This window comes from Melanaphis sacchari, unplaced genomic scaffold (genome assembly GCF_002803265.2).
Source record: "Melanaphis sacchari strain LSU unplaced genomic scaffold, SCAv2.0 Contig0_pilon_pilon, whole genome shotgun sequence".
NCBI classification, from domain to species: Eukaryota; Metazoa; Arthropoda; class Insecta; order Hemiptera; family Aphididae; genus Melanaphis; species Melanaphis sacchari.
In genome coordinates this window covers 18,569,049-18,588,348 of record NW_020270366.1, presented here as the reverse complement: position 1 = coordinate 18,588,348, position 19,300 = coordinate 18,569,049, and the positions used below count along the sequence as shown (strand labels likewise).

Here is a 19,300-nt window from a genome sequence, read left to right as displayed (position 1 = left end):
AACTCGCGCTTTGTAAGCTACGGTAAAAAGGAATAAGGAATATTGTGATATTGGTTTTTCGTCCGTTCCACCCGAATATAATGTAGTATCAAAAAAAGGCCATAATTCATTTATCCGGTCTGAAGGGGAGAAACGTATGCGGTCCAAAGAAACGAAAATGAAACAAAACGACTACACGTAGTGGAAGCGTTCTGCATAATGTATACGATTCCGCGATTCCGTCATCGAACTTATCGAAGCTCCCCGGAATCTCACGTCCGACCGGAAAACGCGAATACAAGTATTGTCGTAATCACCATTCGCGGAGACGGTGATCCGTCCGTGCGTACTGCGGGGAACGCGCGCGCGCCTTTTTTGGGCACGGAGTTATCACCGCGGTGTCATCGTAAAGCCGATTACCGGTGTTTACGGCGTGACGTTTACGTGGGCAGCGGCGATCCTAGTCCTGCACTAATCGCACCGACGGCGGCGCTGACCCGCGCCGGATCGACGACGACAAAAAAAAAAAAAAACCCGGACAGACGGACAAAGAATTATGCAAAAACAATGCGCGGCCGGTTGACCGACCAGAGACAAAATGGATATTCTTACTCCGTTCGGGCGGCTGTCAGGTGGCGTGTGCAGGAGTAGTGGCGGTGCGGCGGCGGTTGACAAGAGGACGCGTCGAGCAAGTGGGCGGGCGGTGAGTTGTGGTGGTCGGAATGGGGTGAGAGGCGAACAGAGACTAAAAAAAAATTCACACACACACACATTCATATAATATAATGCGTGTACACGCGCGCGCGCGCGTGTGTGTGTGTGTATGTGCTAAGCGCAAGCGTCACGCGCCCACGCCGCGCCGTCGTGTCGGCGGCCCCTCTCCGGCGCGGCGCTGCTCGAAGGGATCGTGTGGCCGACGGCGCCGTAAAACCGACCAGTTGCTCGACGCGTATTGCTACCGCCGCCGCCGCTGCCGCCGCCACCGCCGAATTCAGTGAACGCCGCGCGCGTGGGTCGTACGAGTGCGACCACCGCGTCCACGCTGGGACCGCGAACGTTCGTGTTCTGTGACGACGACTACGACGTCGTAGTATTCTATTCGTTTCGAAAGAATTTTCGGCCGAGTTACAATACAGAGTTGCCATTAGGAGGTAAGGTGCACTCGTCACACGATTATTTTATTATTGATATATTGAGCACGTATGCGCCGCGCCATAAAAACGCAATAGTCTGGAACGCTTATCACGACATTAGGTTATACGGTTAACGGCCGCGGTTACGCCGTATGCACGCTTTGTTAATTTGTCCGTTTGATTCGGTTTTTTTTTCCACCTCGGGTTTCGTAACCGCGTCGATGGTTGTTCGGCGTGGATCGTCTGAAACGACGTGGGATCTTGTCGCGTAGCGCCGATAATCGCTCGTTTCCGTCGAGACCGAGTCCCCGTGGTCCGCGATGCGCATAACGTTTTTTTGTGTTTACAGGTACTGACGAATAGGACGGTGCACGGGGTGCATTTAGATAGACCGTTTATTAGCGGCCACACGACGTCACCAGAGTGTCGCGTTCGGTTGGGCGCGTGTCGTACGTGAGGTCCGCAATAAACGTAACCGATTCTATTGCGTATTAATCTTCTCGATTCATTTTCGATTCGAGTGGGGCGATCGTTGATTATTATTTATATTTTATTTATTTTGCACACGTGCTGTGACGATAATTAATTATTTTTACGATAAATCATTTCGTTTTCTAGTTACGACCTAATGATGACAACGCGGGGGGGTGTTGTTTTGTTTTTTGGTTATGTCATTAACCTTTAAAAGACAATTGTGCACTACGTGTTATGTCAAATTTTAATCATCTTGGTTCTAAAAATCAACAACATTAAATTATTTTATAGGATGATTTTTTTACAATAGAAAACGTACATAGTAATATTGGTAAAATGTTCAAATATGTTGGTACCGTCTGATATATAGTACCATTGAGTATATTATAGTATATATACTATATATACTCAATGATAGTACTCGTACTAATAACACTAATAATATTAAATCAGATTGTATAAAAATATAATATTGTATTAATAAAAAAATTTGATTAAAAAATATATTTATATATAAATCTTGATTTTAACAATTATATTAAACTGTAAGTAAATTGGAATCAAAAAAGATTGTTTCATAAATTCCAATCAAACGAACTAAAATTATATTATTTTAATGGTTAATATAATTTCAAATATCGTCATCATAGGTTATTGAACTGCTCACACATACGTATGTATGTGCCACAGGCAATGGAAATCACGGTAGAAGTAAATAATTATTTCAGAGAGCTCAATTAATTAGATATCTTTTGCGGATATTGAACCTTATTTGCTATTTTCATTCGGTTAATATTGTGTAAGGAAGTAAAAACATAAATAATTAAATTGCCAGGGGTTCAAATTAAATTTCAGTCATTTGCTGTTTATCTGTAATATTAAATAAATAACATTAACTTAAAGTTAAAATATGTATCGATTTATCTATATGTCATTTTCATAAATACCAGAAATCGTCGTTTTTTAATAAAATTAAATTTATTTAAGCTTTTGTATATATAATAATTATAAATGATAAAATAAAAGTCAAACATTTTGTTTTACCACTTTAAATTTTAGATATAGTGTCAATCTTTCTTTCGAGTATGCCGTTTTATATGACGTGTTACTTTGTATATTTATTTTACACAGATTATAAAAATTATTTTTTTTATAAAATAAAAAAAAAACTTAACTTAATAGTTTAAACTAAATATTGAATAAAGTCAATGTAAGGTATACAAATAAGCGCACAAGGTTAAATAAAAATAAAAAAAAGTATATATTTAATAATATACACAATATAAATTATATGTATATAAATATATGTAAATATATTTGCACAAAACCAATTCAAGTTAGGTTTAAAAGTTATATCTAGGTTTATTTCTAAAATAATTGGTAAACAAAACTTTTATATAAATACAAATAAGTATCTGTTTAGTACTTATTTATTTATTTAGTATTTTTTATTGTTTTTTTTTTTTTTTTTAAATTTATTTGTTAAATTCATTTATGCATATTTTGTAAATTAAGTGAACCTGTTAAGTTAAAAAAAATTACATGAATACAATTTCATAAGTTATTAAATTTATAATGCACTACATTCTTAATTTTAAAATATTATATTTTAATTTAAACGTTCAATGTAAGTACAACCTGCTTAATATTTGTTATAAATTATTAATTAAGTAAGGATATTTAATATAATATAATTTAAATACAAATTATAGATAATAATGAATAACAAAATAATACATTTTTCAGAGTAGGTAAACGATAAAATGCGTGTAAAATTGATGATAAATTACTGAAGTTAATTTTAACTTCAGTGTAAAGTAAATGTATACGAATATAGATAATGTATTTTGAGTTATTATACTATAAAAGTAATTACCAAACAAACATAGTTTTACAAATCATGAAAACTTATAAATTAAATTCATGGTTTTGTTTTGACACAAATATACGTAAATATTAATACCATTTATATAAAATATACAATATATAATATAGATGTTTTGGTTCAAATAAATTAAAAAAATATTTTGTTGTGAAACATAGTTACTGGTTAGATTAGTTAGGTATATGCTTTTAATTACTTTTAATATTCACTTTAATAATTTAATTAATTGTTTATTAATATTTTGTATAACATTTACAAAGTATAAATAAAAACGTTATACATTTATACATAATATAATATAGTAATTATATATTTTAAATCATAAATACATTTTTTATTTATTTGAAATAGTATGTACAAAAGTTATATTATATAAAATATATAAAAAAATTAAAAATGGAATTTGGAACTTAATAATTATAAAATTATCGTAAGACAGAATGAATTCAATGGTTTTTAAATGATTGTAATAATGGATAAATTGAAAAATTTATAATAATTATAAATATATCATACTTAAAATTATACGATAAAACTATATTGCATAATCGAAATTAAATTTTCATTATAAGTGGTAAAAAGACTTACCAAACCCAACGCGTAAATGTTTATTACTGAAAACTGTCATAATTACCAATATCTAGTGAATGTTCAATGCATTGACAAGTAGAGTGGTAATGCCAACATTTTATTTTATTTCATAAGTTCATGGAAAATATTTTAAAATAGCTAACTAACCTGCAAATAGTATCAGAAATGCCGATTTGTGAAGTTATAATATTCTAATTAGTTATTATTATTATTTTTTTTTTTTGAATTAATTAGATCTTAGAATTGAAATATTTTTTAAAAATTATATACAATGAAATATTAATGGATTTTATACTTTTTATTTCAAACATTAAGTAAAAAATAACGGCTTACATAATATCAATAGCTGTTCTATTACATAACTTAAAAAATGTTTATCTGTAAAATATTCTTATACGTTGAAGTTGCAGCTTTGTATGAAACGATATTGACTACGCATAATGAGACTAGTGTTTACATGTTTTTATAATGGTTTGTAATATAACAAAAAATAGTTTCTGTATTAAAAAGCTACATATGTAGCTACTAGCTGTATAAACAATATAACGTATTTAGTTATTTATTTTTTTTTTTTTTAGATGTAGGTATTTATAAATTATTATTATATAATGCTACAAAAAAATTACTTTCGTGACATTTTTGAGAAATTTTGACGTTCATTTTCGTATGTATTTGTATTACTGAAGAATCTGCAGCAAAATATATGATTTGTATACAGGAGCTTGTGCAGTAAGTTAGATCGTGAAGAGATCGTTCGAATACATAAGCTATGGTATTGCTATATAAACCGAATTTATAATAATATTGGAGTTTGAAATAAATAAAAAACGGCGATAGCAATTGACCACGTCGATATGCCAGTGTATAAAAACAGATGATGATCACGAGGGAACGACCGCGGTCATATAATAATAATATATTACATAGGAAAGGTCCATTCGTTGAATGTCGACACATAGATATAATTTGAAAATGCGGAATTGTTGACGGACAGAATTGCATGTAGAACAATATAACTACATACGCTATTTGTGGGCGAAACGTTTACCTACTTCGTATATCGTACCCGGTGAATTTTGTTTTCCAAATGTTTATTTTTCGAACCCACGGAAAACGAGACAGTAACTTACGTAATCGATAGCAAAAAACTTAAAAAGCACGTAGGTAAATTATATCTCCTTAAAAGTCGAAGCAAATGACAGTAATTCATGTATCTAGCCACATTGCATAACTTATTGTATGCATTCTTATAGCATTTACATAATAACTATTTGTTTAGTATTAAATTTGGAGAATTGTGTATTTATAAGTTGTACATTTGGGACAAAGATTATTTTATTTAACTGCGTGATAAATTTTTATTTTCTATACGAACGCTAAAAAAATAAAGTGCTTTACATTATATAAATTAAATATAATATGTTGTAAATAATCAAATATTATTTTTATAATTTATTGAAATCTACAAATATTTGTAGATTGAAAATAAATATAGGTACCTATATGCACATATTGCAATATGCAATAACTAATATAATATTGGAAAACTGTAGTATTTTTTTATAATGTAGGTAAACTAATTCTGTGTAACTGTAAATTTAATCAGCCTATCAATATTAATTAATTTTATACATTTTTAATTTGTAACAGTAGGTAAATTTTTAAATTTATTATTTTACGTAAAACTCTTAGCAATATATTATTATACTATGAGATTTATATGAAAATTGATAACCTTATAGATTTAATTATTAAAAAAGTAATTAATTTTTAACTTTTTTATTTAGGGATTCAATTAATAAAGTTTATTAAATTCGGTATACATAATATTACAAAATATTTATAAAAAAGTATAAAACTCTATATTTTTATAAAAAATAAAAAATTTCAATGAAATTATTATAATGTATTATCATAGCATATCATAGCTGTGATTTAAAATATAGAAATTCAAACATTTTTAATTAATAATAATGATCATATAACTAAAACTTTTTGATTCAGTACCATAATATTTGTGGGACATAATGTGATGCAATAATAAAGTGTAAGGCCTAATCATTATTCGTTTAGTTTACGGAAATATTCATTTAGCTTTTTCTATATTTTTAATATTATTTATATGCAATTTTAATGTCACTTTTTTGAAAGATTGCAGTTAATATTTTACGAAATTCATATCTTAAGGAAAATAAATAATGCTTATTTTACGAAATAAAAATGTGTTTCTTGACGAAACAAGTAAAAAGCTTTATGGTCTTGCTATGTATAAAATGATATGTTTTATTAAATAAAAATTGTTTGAAGTAAAATTATGAAAAAAAAGATTTTTTTGGAATAATAGTTACTCTTTGTTTTTTTTCTTTTGTGAATCGAGTAATTAGATTATGTATTTATATATATTTCTTTAGCAGCGTAGTAATTCCTAAAGTTCAACACGCCCTATAGCCTAAACAATATGCACGGCAATAATTATGTTCCATAAATATTTTATTTTTGAGAAATGTATTATAAAACTGAGCTTTCTTACTTCTTTTAGTATCAGCAAAAAAAAAAAAAGATAGAACTAAAACGACCGATATTAATATTTTTCATTTGAAATAAAAAAACTAAAAATTAGTGTTTCGAAGTAATATATATTGATATATTATGTAACTTTCTATTTTTAACTAGGTTTATTTGAAGAATTTTTTTTTTATCTATACATGGCCATAGCTGCTTGGAAAATAATAATTGACACCATTGAAATAAATTGTGAATAATGGTTAAATTCAACTTAGATTTAAATTTGAAATAAAACGATTTAAATAGTGTGTTATTTTTTTTTCAAAATGTTTAAATTGATTTTAAGTCAATCTTAGTTTTGTAATTTTGTATAATTAAAAAATATTTTATGAAAAAATGTAATTATAAGTATCTTTATAGTATATAATAGTATGCACTTTTTTGTAAAATTGGAAAACTACATTTAATTAATGGTTACATAAGCATTTCTTTTTACAATATTAAATTATTTATCTATCTTTAGAAAACTGACTTAAATAATACATATTAAAGATAGATGTATTGTATGCATTTAGATAATTTCACACGTTTGATAGTAATTAGAAATCATTTACTTGAGTTAATATGTTAGAAGTATACGATATGATATTATAATGTAAACATATAAATTATAGTTTAATACCCTTTGTAATAATTGGATTCAATAAAATAATGTTTATATTTTTTAAATCCATTTTTAAATTATTATTTATTTACTTTTTTTTTATAAGAGTTACACAATCTATACTAAAAGCATAATAAGCGTATTTACAGAGAGAAAGAAAACACAGGGTAGTACGGGGGTAAGAAGTCACTCATTAGCAACACTTGGCATGAGCACGGATTATGTTAATCTATGACTTAATGGAGAATAAGAGTGAGGTGAACACCGAGAAATAGATCATTGGATAGATCCCTGCACCATCTCCCTTTTAGGCGACGATGAGGTGTTTCGGGCAAAGTTACTGTATTTAGATTCCTGATTAGTGGATTTAAGTGGTTAGCTAGATGTGAAAAGAAACGCTTGTAATAAATTACAGATTCTTCTTCGATTGTTTTCATGCGCATGTCATTATGGAGGGTTAGATTGGATACATACGGTGGAGCATTTGCTATTTTGCGTAGGGTGATGTTCTGGAAGGTCTGGATTTTGTTTACATTAGTTATTTTGGTTGATCCCCACAATTTTAATCTATAAGTCCAAATGGATTTTAATAATGACTTGTAAATGAGAAGTATAGTTCCTAATTTAGTGAATTTATTTTTTGATAAGAGATGTTTGAGGGAGCGAGAACGAGAATTTAAAGTTAGTCGTTTGGACCTTATGTGCTGTTTCCAAGTTAGCCTTTTGTCGAGGGTCAGGCCTAGGTATTTGACGGTGTCAGACGACGGAATAGGAATGCTGTCCACAGATACAGGTGGACAAGTTCCGTGTTTTAGCGTACAAGTCATGTGTACCGACTTGTTGTGGTTTAGTTTTATTTGCCATCTGGAGTACAATTGCGCAATAAGGTCTAGGTGAGTTTGGAGATTGGTCGAAGCAATTAAATGATTTTCATATATTGCTATTATCGCTTTATTGTCTGCTACAAGGGTGTCTTATTTTTTAAATTATTAATAAAAATAATTGCAACTAAAACTTCAATAACCTTATAAAGTATATTCTATATATTATAAGTTATCTTATTGTTCTAAATTAAAACACTTTTACTGCATAAATTTCGAAAACTTTTATAACTTTTAAACATCTATACAAAGACAACCAATAAATATATTTAAACAAATAAAAAAATACTCAAAAAATAGAAGCATAAAATATACGTATAATTATGTTGGCTCGAAGTTAAAATTATAAATGTATATGAATATTGATAGTAGCACATAAATTGTCATATTTCATGCTTAATTACTAAATTATAAATAAACTAAAAAAAAAACTAATTATAATATTGCATCATAATGGTTTTAAACATTACACTTCAAAAAAAAAAAAAAATAATAATAAATAAAAATGAATCGATACACTTGTAAGAAAGACTGGTTTTTTAAACTCAAGATTCTGTGTAATTTTTGATTGGGTAGTTGTAGTTGTAAGGAGATTAAATGTATTACTTATCTTTTTAATAAATTTACCTTTAAAACTTTATCCTTCTTAAGCTTGGATAAAAAAAAAATTAAAACACTGTACTTGATGAGTTTTATATAAATATATTATGAATTTTACCATATAAAGGGATGTTATTTAAATTTAACATTATTCAGGAAGTGATAAAACAAGCGATTCTTAATCAACATAAAATAAATACCTGATAAATAATGAAGCAAAAAGACTATAAACTAAATAATTTCAAGAAAATTAATTATTTCAATATAAATACAAAACTTTTAGTATACCCTTACTATAATCATATTTTATAATAAATGTATTATTATTTTAAAGTTATTATAATTTGCATAATAATATATTATAGACTATAAATGGCATTGTGTTGAAAAAACTTGTGTTGTAACTTAAAAAATATTTTGATAACATAAATTAAAAAAATTAACAATTATATAAAAACTTAAATAAACGATATCGACTATATTTCATCATTAGAACTCATATCAAGTGGATTATACTTAAAAACACTGATTAAACTACCTAAACTTGGATAATCAAAGTTTGAAAAATTATGAATTTTACTACCGTAGGAGCTAATTACATAATATCGATACTGTAGAACCTAGCTATGTAATTAAAAGGATAAAAAAAGATGATAAGAAAAAGATTAGGAAATAAATAATTTATTTGCAATAAGAATCATAATTGTGTTTTTACGAGTTATCTTCATCAGTATTTAGAAGCACGAGTAAATCAACTAATATTATTAAATATAAACCTGGATTTTACAAATAATTATTAATTATATAAGTAATACCTAAAACACCAAATCTATATTAATATATTTATAATGAAAGAAATTCGATAGGTTGGGTAATTTTACTCGCTTTTAAATTTGTCTAGGGCTTAAGAGACATTTTATGTAAAGTAATTCAAATAACTTACTTTATACACTACACCCATAGGAATACGTGTACCTACTACCTTGTCAATTTGATTTTGCATATTAAGTGTGTCTAAATCAACATTTAATATTCGATTTTGAATTTTTACATCGTATGGTTCATTTTAGTTTTATCAAATAGTAATCAAATATATTCAAATGGTTTTTAATTTTAATCGTAGCAGGTATCTATATTTATTTAAAAATACATACATAACAACATAATATAATAAACAGTGGCTTAAATTTTGCTTTTATCCGGTGTCTAAATAAATAGTGTATGTTATGAATACGCGTAAGTGTATGTTAATATTTCCTATACTACTGGTATCGGTAAATAACTCATAACGGAAACAGTATATTTCAGTCCAAATTTTTAATTTATATCTTAAAAAATCTATTCCTTTTTATTTATGTTCGATTGCAATATACCTACTAATTTAAATATGAATTATTTTCAGAATGAAAGACTACTCCACCAATCCTTATTGGACCTATACCTAGTCAGTATTTATTTGCAGTTAATATTTTATTTTATAGAGACTTTACGGTAACATACATCCTATGGTAAAGCCATTTTTAGACGTATTTTAATATAATTTATGGTACTAGGTTGGGAAAACATAGAACTATTAAAAATAGTTCGTACATTTTTAATTAAGTATTACGTTATATTGTACAAAATAGTATTTATGTACAATTATAAATATTGCCAAAAAATTAAATCATTTATTAAATAATAAATAACAATGGGTCATGATTCACAAATAAAACTATTATAGTTACATTGCACGGGCACGTATTTTCATTAGACTTTTTCGGGTAGTGGAATTAAAAAATAAGATAATATTACAAATTTATGATTTGTTTGTTTTTATAAATTGCTGATAATGTCTAAAAGATATATACAATTTATTATAATTGAAATATTTTATAATAGTTGCATCAAAAAATCTCAATCTTTGCTAGTTAATATTGTAATTTTAACTGTGTGAACAGTGGACATCACTAATCGTGTTGTTTAAATTGCATAAAGAGTTGTTTCTATAAATTCTTATATATTGATGCTTTCTTATGTAACATTAATATTTCATTTAGAATCTAGCGGTTGCATTCATCACACATATTTTTAGATTTTGAGCTGAGCGATGAATATATTGATTTTACAGTGATGTGTTATTTTATTTTCTAGTGGATGAGTAGTGAGTAGGTACACTATAAAATGCTTCAATTTTTAAAAATAGGAATGGTTTTGGATATCAAATAGTATCTAGTTTGTATTTTAGATAGATAAAACTTAAACATCCTTTCCCTTTAATTATATAATAAATAATATATAATTAATAATAATTTATAAATGAGAAAAAAAAATTTAAATAATTAAGAATTGACAATATTTTTACATAAATCCATTTTTTGAAAAAATCCGTTTTATTTTTTATTTGGAAATAAATAATTTTAAATACTTGAAATTTATAACGAAAATTTATATGGTTTTTGAGTTATTTATAGACATATAGTTTTTTTGGTTTTTTTTTTGTAAATGTTGATTAAAAATTATTTAATAAATAGAAATAATTGAAAATTTAATACATATATGATCATAGTTTGTTAATTTTTTTAATTAAAAAGTATCAAAAATCCATTTTTATAATTTTTTTTAAAAAGCGTTTAAAGTTAGAATTTCGATAAAATTTATAAAAATCGTGAAAATGAGTATACTACTTTATACTTAGAAATTCATGAACATTTATTTATTTTTACCCAAGATTTAAAAATTAAATACATATTTTTTTATTAGTTTTCAAATTTATATATGAAAAATAATACTTCTGAAAAGTTAAATTAATTTTTCATGCGATTTTCAAGTTGAAATGTTTACGAAATTCGTAATTTACCCGTTAAATAATAAATCAACAATAAAATATATCAACAATTTTTATCATAAGAAAATATATTTTTTTTCATTTAATTGCTTAACTATTTTGAGATATTTACGGGCATAAGAAATTTTTTTTGTTTTTTTTTTTCTCATGCATTTCGACTAAAAATTATTTATTGGGTCAAAATTTTTGAAAATATATGAAAGTTAATTTTGTATCTATAAAAAAATATTAAAAATCCATGGGTTCAGTTTTTTTTTTATAAGAATTTGATGTTATAATTTTGACAAAATACGTCAAAATCACAAAAAATCCAAAAAAAACTTTTATTTTTGTAAAAGTTTTTTTTTGAGATTTGAAAATTTTATACAAAATTCTTCATGAACTATTTAATTAATTTTAAAATTATAAAATTAAAAAATAAAATGTTTAATCAAAATTATTTTTTTATAAACATTTTAAGTTCCAATTTGGATAAAATTACTTATTTAAACGATAAATAACCATATGCTGATTAGTTTACTATGATCTAAAAGTTAAAAGAAATTATTTGTGGGAACTTAAAATGTTATATATTAATATATTATTATACATTTTACTTCATACAATAATATTTTTGATTCATTAAAAAAAAAAAAAATATTATTAAATCTTGAGTTGTATAAGTTGATATAAATGGTATAATATATATTGTTATTATATTTAAGTATTAAAAATATTATAAATGCAATTTTTTTAGAAAACATTTTATTCATCTATTTTAATACTTAAAGTAAAATAAATGAATGTAATAGCCATATTAAATAATCATATCTCTTGGCATTACAGACTGATAAATTGTTTCTGCTCATGGTCGTTTTTTGTATATTCGATAATATATCATTGAATTCAAATTTAATACATTTATAATAATTTGTAGTGACTCATTTGATACTTAATGTACAGCAGAGTGGTACTTGCTTACCTACCTTTTTTATAAATGCATGTCGAATATAATGTCACGAGACGAACATAATATACGTTTTATTTATGTAAATATTGTGTTAAGACTTAAGGATGTTTTGGTTTTACTATTTTGAAATTTTTGAGTGATTCAAATGTTTATTATATTTTTAGAATTGAAAAAAAATGCATCATTGTTTTCTTCAAAATGTTAACTCGTGTATATGTATAACTTTATAGTCATATATAATACTGACTGAATAAATAATGTTATACCCTTTTCTACTGTGTTACATAAAAACAAAAAAAAATGTCATTATCTTGTATCTTGGTATTTTTGATGTCGTAATGTAATGTATTTGTTTTTTGTTTTCTTTACTTAACGTAGTATAATAATTTATGAACAATGAACGTGAATGTTATAAGTGTATAAGCAACGATTTATACTTATTTCATAATATTCTAAATTTTTTCACTAAAATTCGTATTTATTTTGCGTTGTATGGTTTATTTTTTTTTGGATTTTCTTTCTTTTTCATTGGCGTTTTGGAACGGTAATGAAATTTGACAGTGTAAACTAATTTAAAAAAATACCGTGTAAAAATATCTATTTTAAATGTTCTTTAAAAGCCTGTCGGCAAATGCGTTTTACGCCAACGCTGGTATAGTTTATAAAATTGTTTTTTAAATAGGGTTTGTGATGGATTCACTGTCTTTAAAAGCTATTCAATTTTTTTTACCGCTTTTTAAAACAATATGCTTTTCTCTTGTAATTAATAAAACTAAAATGTTTAATTAAATATGATATATTTACATTGAGTATTTTCGTTCGTCGTTCAATAATCAACAAATTCAAATTTTTTAAAAATATAATATTATTTTAAAACTATGATGAATTTAATTAGATCTATAATTTTGAATTTAAATAATTAATCCTAATTTAACAATATATTTTTAACATTGATTTCTAATTAATTGAAAGTTTAGGACTATTATGAAAATTTGAATTTTTTCTTTAAATTTATTCCATAATGTATAACTATCTAATTGTATATATATATATTAGATTGTAAAGATTATTTAATGTAATTTTTATTTAAATTTTTGTCGTATGAATTACATATTATTTATTAAAACTATTTTACGTTCAGACATTTTTCCATATTCATAGAAAAATAAAAAAGCTATTCAACATTTTAATTGTGTTTTATTTTCACAATTGTTTCAAACTCTATTATGCTAGTTTTTTTTTACAGTAAACAAACTGTTCTTTATTTTTTTATTTACATGCTAGGTACCTTAAGTAATAATTTAGAATTTAAATGTTTTTAACCGACTAAATAATTATTGTGCAAAAAACAACAACTAAAAAGTTAATTAAAATAAAAATAACACAAAATAAATAAGCATAATTTTATGACGTATGCACGCTATCAAAGTTAGAAAATTATTTGAAAAAGTGTGTGAAATGTTAATACATGGATAACATAATGTATAATATGTGAAATGTTATATTATTTATTGGTTATATCTTGAAAGAAAATTCCTCTTTTCCATTAGACTTTAGAGCATCATTAAACCTGTAACGCTATGTATAAATATGCGAAGTCGTTAACGTCCAAAGCTATGGTTATGAATAATAAAGGCTTATCCATATTTGATTTCGAGATAATATAAGATTGTTTTGCCGCAACTAAATTTCATGCATCATTCTGACTGTTTACCATCTTTTTTTAGATCTGCTACTGAGTACAGACTGCATTCTTAGTTCAAAGATGCAATGCCATTCTTGAAATTAAGGTTTAATATTTAACCTATCAATACATTCTTAGATACAAAATAATGATGTGAGGCAAAATTTATTTTCAATTGTTGGATAAAATGTACAATATAAATGACTAAATATTATTAATAAGACAATAATATACAGTAAAAATTATATGCTATACTATAAAAATATATCGTTGTAAATAAATTAATAATAAATATTGTTGTAAAAATCAATCAAAAGCATAATCCTATACCGTAGATGACGAGAAATAAATTAATAAACTATAAATTCGTTATTTTTTTTTTTTTTTTTTACAATAAGATTATTTTCTCTAACTGATAATTAAATCAATGTTGTAGGTTTATTTTTATAAAGAATTTTCTTTTGTTTTAGTTGATATGTTTTTTTTTTTTATGTATCATAGATTAATAAAGATATAACAGCTATTTTAAACATAGTGGTCTCAAAATTAAATACATATAGATAAAAAAAAGTTAATGATTAACAATAAAATACTAAATATTAATATTTTACAAAAGAGAATGATTATTTTCACGTATGAATAATTTAATTGATCTAAATATTTTGATTTTTTTTTAATATGATTTTTTTTTAACTAGTCTAAATGTATTATAATTTAATTAAATGAAATCAGTGACGTAAAAATAGACAAGTTACAAATTACTTTACATACTTTACACAGGCATTCAGTTATAATAGTAATATGTATTTTACTTAATTTAAGCTGTTAAATTGCATTGTATTTAAAAATTCATGTAAGTGCACTCTTGAGAAATATTTTAATTTGTAGTGAAATAAGTTATGACAAATCATCGATGAGTGAACAATATGGTAGAGCATAAGTATACTCTTATCCTTTTCGGTCACCTTGCACATTGCAATGCATATAAAATGCTTGTACGGTTTATTTTGAGGGTATCCAATCAACTTCCGTGATATTAGTAGATCCTATAACGTTATTTCATGGTTATAAATGGTTCAAATTGTTATCTGCTTACAAAACTTTCTATCTTAATGTCTTTAGAAAATTATGAAGTGTGATAAAATATATTAATATTTTTAAAGATCTTAGGCATTTATCTTTCCACTATTATAGTCACATAAATATATAAGTTTTTCTGTGTTATTTAGATTATTTTGATAAATATTGTTTGGAAATAAACATATTAGAAATATGATACAAAGGCATTAATTATTGTCTATAACGTGTCAAAATTATACACATTGAAATGTGTACTGAGGTTTTAACTAATAAAACGATCATTTATATTAGATACACAAAACCACATAGTGTTTATTGGCATTTAGTTCAGTTTTATTAATTTTAGTTTGACTCTAATTACTTTAGTTATAATTTTAATCACGTTGCATAAAAAATAGTTTCAGTATAATATTTATACTTTAATGATACATTTATAAAATAAGTACATTCCTACAGCACATTTTAATGTAGTTTTATAATTTAAATTAATACTCAATGCTTATTACAATGAATATATCAAGATATCAAGATGTGTATTATGTTATAGAAGCACACTGTAATATACATTCAAAGAACCCCGTATTAAATTATCAGAAACTGATTATAATTGGGAAATTTTTTATTTGAGTAATTTTTCTCAGTTAAGAAAAAAACAAAAAAATTAATATAGAACGAAAGAGTTTAACTATAAATCTTTTATAGTATATACACCATACATATAAAATAGGCAATGGCTCATATTTTAATTTCAATATTTATTTTCATATTTACTTATGATAGTATTAAAATATTGCATTTGACAAAAAAAAAAAAAATCAATAATTATTAAAAATGTATTTAAATAGTGTGAAATAATACAAAATTGTATAATTTACTAGATTATCAAAAAATATTAATAATAAGTTTAAATTATTTAAATTGTTTTACCATATTGATCTAATGATCTACATGACATATATTAGTAATTGAATTATGAAAATCTTTTGTTGTGTATTATGAATAAATGATAATATTATAGCCTTTCTGTTAAGTTGTATTAAAATTTAAATTTTATAATAATAATACTTCCATGCATTTAAATAACAGTTCAGAGCAAGTTTGGTTTACCCCAGATTTTTCTGAATTGAGTGTAGGTTTTTTAAAAATTATTTATTAAAGCATTTTTTGGAAATATTGAAATGTGAATTTTTTGAATATTCAAGTATAGATTGTATTCAATTTTCGATAAATAGACTATAGTGAATATGTTTTTTTTAAATTTATTAAAGGGAAACAATTGTTTTTTAAAACTACTAAAAAGATCTAAGAAACTACTAAAAGTAAGTCCTTTTTAGTATTGAATAACTTTACTATGAGACTATACATACGTCCTATTAATACTGTATTATTTTAATTTATATAATTTATAAAGTTTACAAATTTTTTCTTAACTATTCTATGTTAATTTAAAATTATTATAGTTTTATCGTTTGGTTATATAGTTATATAACTAGTAACTATATAATTTCTGTCTTGATCTATAAATAATAGTAAAATGCACATAACATATAGAAATACTCATTTTACAAATTGGATAATTTTACGTATACCTGGTGTACAACTTACCTAGTGCAGTGTATGTATGTGAAATGCATTCCAAGGTAAATAGTATCTATTCATTATCATGTTGACTGATTTAATAATAATAATAAATATATATCATAGTAGTAGATGATATTATAAAAACGTATATTTTTAAATATTGTATTAAATAGAAATAATTTTTGAAAATCATCCTGTTCTTTATTAATATTAACCAGTATAAAATTATACTCTGTTTTTTTTTTTTTTAGTACAAAGATACAAAGTTGTAGTTTAATGCATGACTTAAATATTTTATTCCTTTTAAGTGTATTTATGTCAAGTGTGTGTAAAGAAAGATAAATGCTTCTCTTTTTTGATACTTAAACATGTCTACAATCACCACCACTTTATTTATATTAATTTATTGACATAATACTACAAAACACAATGTGAGTTAAATTTGAGCAATAACATTTAATATTATGCTAAATTATGACATTTCGTAGTATTGTTTTAATGACATCTAATTAAAGATTACTAATGGCAGTTTTGAATTATAATTTTGAGACATAGTATCGAGTTTACGCTGTAAATGTAAAAAACAATGACTTAAACCATATGGTCTAGAGTAAATGAAAAAAAAAATTGAAAAAAAAAATTTCATATACTGTCGACGATTTTAACTGGATAACTAGAAAACATTTCATAAATACGATTTTGAAGATTGATGGAGTACACCGGGTCAATTGATTCAGATGGATTTTGGCAAGCAACCAATGTTTTGCGGGCTAGTACTGAGAGTGAAATCTAATTTGCTTCCACCCTTTGCTAGATTTTTTTCATTTTATGTGTTAATAAAGACATTGTTAACTTGGCAACAGAACAAACATTTTTGGTAGTGACACTCTAATTGATTTTATTATACCCTATTCAATACACAATATTTAAATAATAAATGTTATTAAATGAAAAATATATTCTTCATCACCTCATTTGGATTGTAAATCATATTTGAATATTTGTTTATACTTTAAAAAAAGTATCTAATTAAGAAAAATAGAAAAATACTTCATAAATCAAGGGAAATTTCATTTTTGTTTCTTTGTAAATAAACTCAAAATTCTAGCATATAGTGCAAACCAAAAAATTACTACGTAGTTATAATGATACTATATGTAATACATGTACATTACTATCTATATATTATGTTATCTATTTATACAATTATATTTATTTATACAAATATTTAATTTTATATTAGCATAAAGTTATTAGTAATAAAATATTAATTTGAAAAATATTGCTTTAACACATAATTTAATGTATTTAAACTTTTTAGTTTTTTCTGAAATACATAAAAAAATTTTTAATTTTGTCTATAAAAATTGAACTGTTTTATTTAACTGTATTCATATAAATTCTGTAGAATATAAATAGATTCAAACCAAATAAGTTTTGTATTTTTTTTTTTTTTTTCATGAAATATAAATTTAGTTGGTATATTAAATTAAAATTAAAATTTAGTTGAAATTTTTTCGAGAACCAACTATATTTTAAAATAAAACGTAATATTATAAATTAATATTTTAAGGTTTATTCATTATACGGGACTTCATAAAGTAGTAAATCCATAACATTAATTACATTTTATAAGCTATTTATACATTATTACCTTAAAAATTTCACAGTAACATCTTTGTTTATTTCAAGTTTACTTTTATCCAAAATTGAAAATTATAATTTAATTTTTCTCTAACACAATGCATTATTTATTCAAACAGGCAAAATAAAAATAAACAATACTTACCAAGTAATTTTGCCAATCAAATATTATCAATTTTGAGACAAATAATTGTAATGTTTTTTTTTTCGTGATGTATATTTTTGGATGCGTTGACAATTTGACATTATGAATTATCCATTAATTGTTTTATATTAGGGTGTAATTAGCTATTTATACCACTATTACTAAGTTTATTCAAATCAATAGAATTCCCGAGTCATTGGCCTTTCACCTGCTTTTGATCGATAGTGTGAATATTTTACTATCCGATTAAAAACACCAAACATTTTAATAATTGTAATTTGCATTTATATATACAATGTATTATAATTATATAGGTAATATAGTTACTTTATACCTATTTTAAATCTAAAATATTATTTTTTATTTGCATGACTTGCATAAATAGTGTTTTATAGTATTCATTATTTTATTATTATTATTTTACTAACAATGAACTAATAAAATAACTCAGTTGATTTATTAAGACTATCAATTTATACGATTAATTTGGAATTTTAAAGCAAAATTAGTAGTAGGTACAATATTATAAATACGTTGAAAAAATTTTAAATTTTTTATTTCATTTTAAGATCTATTAACCGTTAGTGTGGTATCTACATAAGTATGTTTTATATTTGTATACAAAAATTTTTCAAGTCATATAATCCCAATGCAATACATCGAGCATGTATAGGTGGG

At 24.7% G+C, this 19,300-nt stretch overlaps 1 protein-coding gene across 2 annotated transcripts in view; it reads left to right on the top strand.

Annotated features, from left to right (window-relative positions):
- Positions 1 to 922: 922 nt before the first annotated feature.
- Positions 923 to 19,300, top strand: part of LOC112598783 — a 114,712-nt gene continuing 96,334 nt past the window's right edge. The window contains exons 1-2 of one of the 2 annotated variants that reach the window (XM_025345407.1): positions 923 to 1,130; positions 10,115 to 10,156. The gene's annotated coding sequence lies outside the window, so the exon portion shown is untranslated. The remainder of the gene's footprint in view (positions 1,131 to 10,114; positions 10,157 to 19,300) is intronic. The other variant, XM_025345399.1, reaches the window with a different exon arrangement.